The sequence below is a fragment of the Triticum aestivum genome, chromosome 6D (assembly GCF_018294505.1).
Source record: "Triticum aestivum cultivar Chinese Spring chromosome 6D, IWGSC CS RefSeq v2.1, whole genome shotgun sequence".
Lineage (NCBI taxonomy): Eukaryota > Viridiplantae > Streptophyta > Magnoliopsida > Poales > Poaceae > Triticum > Triticum aestivum.
The window spans coordinates 244,019,726-244,027,079 of record NC_057811.1 but is presented as its reverse complement, the minus strand read 5'-3'; the positions used below and the strand labels follow the sequence as shown (position 1 = coordinate 244,027,079).

General features: G+C 47.5%; 1 long non-coding RNA gene across 1 annotated transcript; it reads right to left on the bottom strand.

Annotated features, from left to right (window-relative positions):
* Nucleotides 1-241: 241 nt before the first annotated feature.
* Nucleotides 242-1,307, bottom strand: LOC123141457 (uncharacterized). Its single transcript, XR_006470300.1, has 2 exons — nucleotides 865-1,307; nucleotides 242-627 (listed from the first exon to the last, which is right to left on the bottom strand). It is a non-coding gene; the product is annotated as an uncharacterized lncRNA (long non-coding RNA).
* Nucleotides 1,308-7,354: the final 6,047 nt, after the last annotated feature.

Genomic DNA, 7,354 nt, shown 5'->3' with positions numbered 1-7,354 from the left:
ATCGGTGCGTTGGACCACATTTTGCCCGCACCGACCCAAACAGACGCGGGCGGACGATGGATCACCCCATTTAAATTGCTCTTAGAACACAACCGAATCCCACCTTGTGTGTAACTTTTTTTTGGTTGCGGCTGATCCCTTCTTTCCTTAGCAACGCAACTTTCTAAATAGACTAGTACTCCTTTTGGACCTTCCTCACGTGACGCAATAGGAAGGTGCTATCGATCAAGTCCCAGTGCCATACAAAAAGGGCAGCGCTAGGCGCCGGTGCACCGGCCTAAATTAGGGCCGGTCGTACCCTGTACGTCAGATTAAACACTTTTTATCCATCAAATTTACAACTCTTTCATCTCTATCATACACTTTCCTTTTTTTCTTTTCCCCTGCAAATCACGCGAGCACGCACAGGGGCACGAGCGCCATGGATGAGTGACATGATCCGCCGGATCTCCACCGCTCGCCGCCTCTCTCCGCTGCTTGAATCCATCGTCGTCGCACGCCCTCCTCATCTCGCAGTGGTTCCAGCATCATCCCTTGCCGGATGCAGCTCCGTCAAACGCGGGTCAGTAATTCACGTCGCTCAACATAGCACGGCGTCACCGCCCCTAGCTCGCCGCCGTGGTCGACCTGCACCACCGAATTCCAGCGAAAAAACACATCTCAATCAAAAAGAACTCCGGTGGTCAGCTGCAACAAAACCAAAAACTGGTTCCAGCAAAAAAATATAGTGCTTCCAGCAAAAATGAACTACGGTTCCAGCAAAAAACGATGCAGCTCCCTCGTCGTGTTGTTCTCATCGATGGTTCTAGCAAAAAAAAATTGCAGGTTGTAGCAAAATCGATACATGGTTCCAGCAAAAAATACCTCTCTCCTCGCCGCCCTCTGCTGGTCGTAGCACCGCAGACTACTGGTTGCAGCTATTCACAAAGCTGGTTGCAGCTTCCCGTAGTGCCGGTTTCAGCAAACGGCGGCGTGCCGTCGCACCTCTGGAGCAGCCAGTTCTAGCTGCCCGCAGTGCTGGTTGTAGCACCGCATGATGCTGGTTGTAGCAACCCTCGGAGCTGGTTGCATCATCGGTATCGCTTGAGCTCGCCGTTTGCAGGGATGGTGGCTGGGCGCAGCATCTACCCATCCGCCCCTTGCAGCCTTCAGCGGGAAAGAGAGGGTCGATGAGGTGGGAGGGGGGAGGAGAATGGAGGGTACGAGGTTATAGCGGCGGGGGAGCTCGCCGGAGAAGCAAGCCGGCGGATCGAGGAGAGGCGTGCCTATCAGTCGCTTGAGAAGAGAGATGGGAACGATGGGAGAGAGAAAAGAGAAAATACGATGAAGGGATAAGAACGAACAGAGATAAGAATGGGAGCTGAAAGGATATGCGTGGCTGATTTAGACGTGGGTCCACATGGACGCGTGTCGTCAGCGCGCGACCGACCCAAAACATAGCCGGTCGTCCGGCTGCAACGATTTCCCATACAAAAATATATTCTTCTCGCTCTTCTCCTTTGACCGCACTGAACTTACTTTTTTTTACTTTATTTAGTCAACTCTCTATCCAATCCAAACACAATTACGTTCCTCTTTTTTATCAAACTAACCAGATCAGAACTGTCCCACATAATCTCCTTATTAAATCTGCTGAACGAAAATCTTACCTTCCTTTTTATCACCAATCCAACGTGAGGTTAAATTTAACGAAAAATGGATTCCTTTATTCTGATGGACAGAACGTTCACTGTTCTCCTTCCTCTATGATTGATCTGATCTCTTTTTTCTCTCCAGATTTCTGTCTCTCTCTCTTTGAGATGAATCAAGCAACAAGATGAACTGAGAAGATGATCACGACGAACGACGAAACTAGATGGATGGTGGCGACGGTGGTGAACAAAATAACTGGCAGCGGATGATGACAATGAAGTGGATGATGGTGGTTGCGGAGACCGCGTGAACAAAAAGTGACTAGAACTTGAAACTCTAAAAGACTAGACACTAAAACCAGCAATTCGACACACGATGCAGCCGAGAATTCAACATAAAAACTAAGTGGTAATGGCGAAAAGGCTCAGACTGTCTCGGACACGGATGAAAGGATCTAATTTTTTTGTGGCTTTTTCTTGGACTCTAGGTATGAAGAACAGATGCAATCTAGACTATGAAAAACTGTAAAATCTCATCGAGCAACCTGAAAACTGGTACCACTTGATAGAGGCGAGGGTGTCCCCATCTTTCGTTGAGATGATAACTACTGATTTGGTGGAGACGACTTTGACGATCCGACTACAGACGTGCAACGATGTTGCGCCTTAGCAATCTCTAAAACCAACTCCGAGGGGTTATTGACCACGTCGGAGCACGATCAACATGACCACGAAGGTCTATTCCTGCAAGGAATCGAAGAACAAGCAAGAATATGATTAAGCAATCTGAATATTGCGAATATGGATGAAGTATTGAGAAAAGTGGGGTTTCATAAGCGGTCTTGGTCTAGTCGTTAGACATAAACGAAGTACACGAAGTTGCAAGGATGACTAACTTTTAACTAAATAAAACGAAGTCCAAACGGTGCCTTAAGGGTTGTATATATAAGGGAAAAGAGAGGGAATTTCGTCCACCCTTGGCAAGGTGGGACTAAAACACCTCCGGAGTCGTTTCCCCTACAATACGGACTCTAAAAATAGCCTAATAAGAGGTATTTCGAAATTACATGGGCTCGCCCAAAAATAAGGTGGCGCAACACCTATAATAAGCTATGGATGAATTTTATGAACGGGCATCTTATATATTTCGTCCATCTTCTTATATGCCATCACGATGACTTCAAAGTGCGGAAATCTTCGCTGGAAACTCCGTTCTTGTCCCCTTCGCGTGTGCCTTCATCTCCATGCTTGATCATGCTCCAATGTTCATCCTTCTGGTCCATGCTAGGCCCTTCAACTATCATCAACATAAATGCATCCAAGTTAGGCAACATCACATTCTCATGAACGTTAGAAACATTACCAAGAAACGAAAGTACCTGATAATTTAACTGGCGTGCGCGAGCTCTAGTAATTGGTCCAATAGGCATAGTAGCAGTGGTTGTGGGTGTAACTGTGGTAGCCATGTCCTCATCACATCCGCAACTACCAAAGATCATTAAGGTAAAGCCCAGCCATAGCATTAAGTATCAAGTCCTCTTTACTCCTATAAGCAACAACCCACTTACTCGGGTTTGTGTTTCTGTCACTCACGCAACCCACTATAAACGAACCATGAACATATTGCAACATCCTACAGTGGGTATCCCTCATGCTTGCGCGACATGGAGGGCACCATAGGACAGCACCAAAATAAAACATACAACTCAAACCAATCACGATCATCAATCAACCCATAGGACAAAATGGATCTACTCAAACATCATAGGATAACCACATATCATTGGATAATAATTGTTGGAAATATGCCCTAGAGGCAATAATAAATGGTTATTATTATATTTCTTTGTTCATGATAATTGTCTATTATTCATGCTATAATTGTATTGTCCGGAAATCGTAATACATGTGTGAATACATAGACCACAACGTGTCCCTAGTAAGCCTCTAGTTGACTAGCTCGTTGATCAACAGATAGTCATGGTTTCCTGACTATGGACATTGGATGTCATTGATAACGGGATCACATCATTAGGAGAATGATGTGATGGACAAGACCCAATCCTAAGCATAGCATAAAAGATCGTGTAGTTTCGTTTGCTAGAGCTTTTCCAATGTCAAGTATCTTTTCCTTAGACCATGAGATCGTGCAACTCCCGGATACCGTAGGAGTGCTTTGGGTGTGCCAAACGTCACAACGTAACTGGGTGACTATAAAGGTGCACTACGGGTATCTCCGAAAGTGTCTGTTGGGTTGGCACGGATCGAGACTGGGATTTGTCACTCCGTGTGACGGAGAGGTATCTCTGGGCCCACTCGGTAATGCATCATCATAATGAGCTCAATGTGACTAAGGCGTTAGTCACGGGATCATGCATTGCGGTACGAGTAAAGAGACTTGCCGGTAACGAGATTGAACAAGGTATTGGGATACCGACGATCGAATCTCGGGCAAGTAACATACCGATTGACAAAGGGAATTGCATACGGGATTGATTGAATCCTCGACACCGTGGTTCATCCGATGAGATCATCGTGGAACATGTGGGAGCCAACATGGGTATCCAGATCCCGCTGTTGGTTATTGACCGGAGAGGCGTCTCGGTCATGTCTGCATGTCTCCCGAACCCGTAGGGTCTACACACTTAAGGTCCGGTGACGCTAGGGTTGTAGAGATATATGTATGCGGAAACCCGAAAGTTGTTCGGAGTCCCGGATGAGATCCCGGACGTCACGAGAGGTTCCGGAATGGTGCGGAGGTGAAGAATTATATATAGGAAGTCCAGTTTCGGCCACCGGGAAAGTTTCGGCGGTTACCGGTATTGTACCGGGACCACCGGAAGGGTCCCGGGGGTCCACCGGGTGGGGCCACCTATCCCGGAGGGCCCGGTGGGCTGAAAGTGGAAGGGAACCAGCCCTTAGTGGGCTGGGGCGCCCCCCTTGGGCCTCCCCCATGCGCCTAGGGTTGGGAACCCTAGGGGGGGGGGAGTTCCCCCTTGCCTTGGGGGGCAAGGCAACCCCTTCCCCCCTTGTGGCCGCCGCCCCCCCCTTGAGATCCCATCTCTTGGGGCCGCCCCCCCCAGGGGGCCTATATAAAGGGGGGGAGGGAGGGCAGCACACAACAGCCTTGGGCGCCTCCCTCCTCCCCTGCAACACCTCTCTCTCTCTCGCAGAAGCTTAGCAAAGCCCTGCCGAGACCCGCTACATCCACCACCACGCCGTCGTGCTGTTGGATCTCCATCAACCTCTCCTTCCCCTTGCTGGATCAAGAAGGAGGAGACGTCGCTGCACCGTACGTGTGTTGAACGCGGAGGTGCCGTCCGTTCGGCACTCGGTCATCGGTGATTTGGATCACGACGAGTACGACTTCGTCATCCACGTTCATTGGAACGCTTCCGCTCGCGATCTACAAGGGTATGTAGATGCACTCCCTTCCCCTCGTTGCTAGTATACTCCATAGATGCATCTTGGTGAACGTAGGAAAATTTTAAAATTATGCTACGATTCCCAACAGTGGCATCATGAGCCAGGCCTATGCGTAGTTACTATGCACGAGTAGAACACAAAGCAGTTGTGGGCGTTGAGTTTGCCAATTCTTCTTGCCGCTACTAGTCGTTTCTTGTTTCGGCGGCATTGTAGGATGAAGCGGCCCGGACCGACCTTACACGTACGCTTACGTGAGACAGGTTCCACCGACTGACATGCACTAGTTGCATAAGGTGGCTAGCGGGTGTCTGTCTCTCCTACTTTAGTCGGAACAGATTCGATGAAAAGGGTCCTTATGAAGGGTAAATAGAAATTGGCAAATCACGTTGTGGTCATACGTAGGTAAGAAACGTTCTTGCTAGAAACCTACAAACCACGTAAAAACTTGCAACAACAATTAGAGGACGTCTAACTTGTTTTTGCAGCAAGTGCTATGTGATGTGATATGGCCAGAAGATGTGATGAATGATATATGTGATGTATGAGATTGATCATATTCTTGTAATAGGAATCACGACTTGCATGTCGATGAGTATGACAACCGGCAGGAGCCATAGGAGTTGTCTTTATTATTTTGCATGACCTGCGTGTCATTGAATAACGCCATGTAATTTACTTTACTTTGTTGCTAAACGCGTTAGCCATACAAGTAGAAGTAATCGTTGGCGTGACGACTTCATGAAGACACAATGATGGAGATCATGATGATGGAGATCATGGTGCATGCCGGTGACGAAGATGATCATGGTGCCCCGAAGATGGAGATCAAAGGAGCATGATGATATTGGCCATATCATGTCACTATTTGATTGCATGTGATGTTTATCATGTTTTTGCATCTTATTTGCTTAGAACGACGGTAGTAAGTAAGATGATCCCTTATAATAATTTCAAGAAAGTGTTCACCCTAACTGTACACCGTTGCGAAGGTTCGTTGTTTCGAAGCACCACGTGATGATCGGGTGTGATAGATTCTAACGTTCGAATACAACGGGTGTTGACGAGCCTAGCATGTACAGACATGGCCTCGGAACACACGCAATACACTTAGGTCGACTTGACGAGCCTAGCATGTACAGACATGGCCTCGGAACACGGAGGACCGAAAGGTCGAGCATGACTCGTATAGAAGATACGATCAACATGGAGATGTTCACCGATCTTGACTAGTCCGTCTCACGTGATGATCGGACACGGCCTAGTTGAATTCGGATCATGTTTCACTTAGATGACTAGAGGGATGTCTATCTGAGTGGGAGTTCATTAAATAATTTGATTAGATGAACTCAATTATCATGAACTTAGTCTAAAAATCTTTACACTATGTCTTGTAGATCAAATGGCCAACGTTGTCCTCAATTTCAACGCGTTCCTAGAGAAAACCAAGCTGAAAGATGATGGCAGCAATTATACGGACTGGGTCCGGAACCTGAGGCTCATCCTCATAGTAGCCAAGAAAGATTATGTCTTAGAAGCACCGCTAGGTGAAGCATCGATCCCTGAGAACCAAGACGTTATGAACGCTTGGCAGCAGCGTGCTGATGATTACTCCCTCGTTCAGTGCGGCATGCTTTACAGCTTAGAACCGGGTCTCCAAAAGCGTTTTGAGAAACATGGAGCATATGAGATGTTCGAGGAGCTGAAACTGGTTTTTCAAGCTCATGCCCGGGTCGAGAGATATGAAGTCTCCGACAAGTTCTTCAGCTGTAAAATGGAGGAGAATAGTTCTGTTAGTGAACACATACTCAGAATGTCTGGGTTGCACAACCGCTTGTCTCAGCTGGGAGTTAATCTCCCGGATGACGCGGTCATTGACAGAATCCTCCAGTCGCTTCCACCAAGCTACAAGAGCTTTGTGATGAACTACAATATGCAGGGGATGGAAAAGACCATTCCCGAGGTATATTCAATGCTGAAATCAGCGGAAGGGGAGATCAGAAAAGAACATCAAGTGTTGATGGTGAATAAAACCACTAAGTTCAAGAAGGGCAAGGGTAAGAAGAACTTCAAGAAGGACGGCAAGGGAGTTGCCGCGCCCGGTAAACCAGTTACTGGGAAGAAGTCAAAGAATGGACCCAAGCCCGAGACTGAGTGCTTTTATTGCAAGGGAAGTGGTCACTGGAAGCGGAACTGCCCCAAATATTTAGCGGACAAGAAGAAGGCCGGCAACACCCAAGGTATATGTGATATACAAGTAATTGATGTGTACCTTACCAGTACTCGTAGTAGCTCCTGGG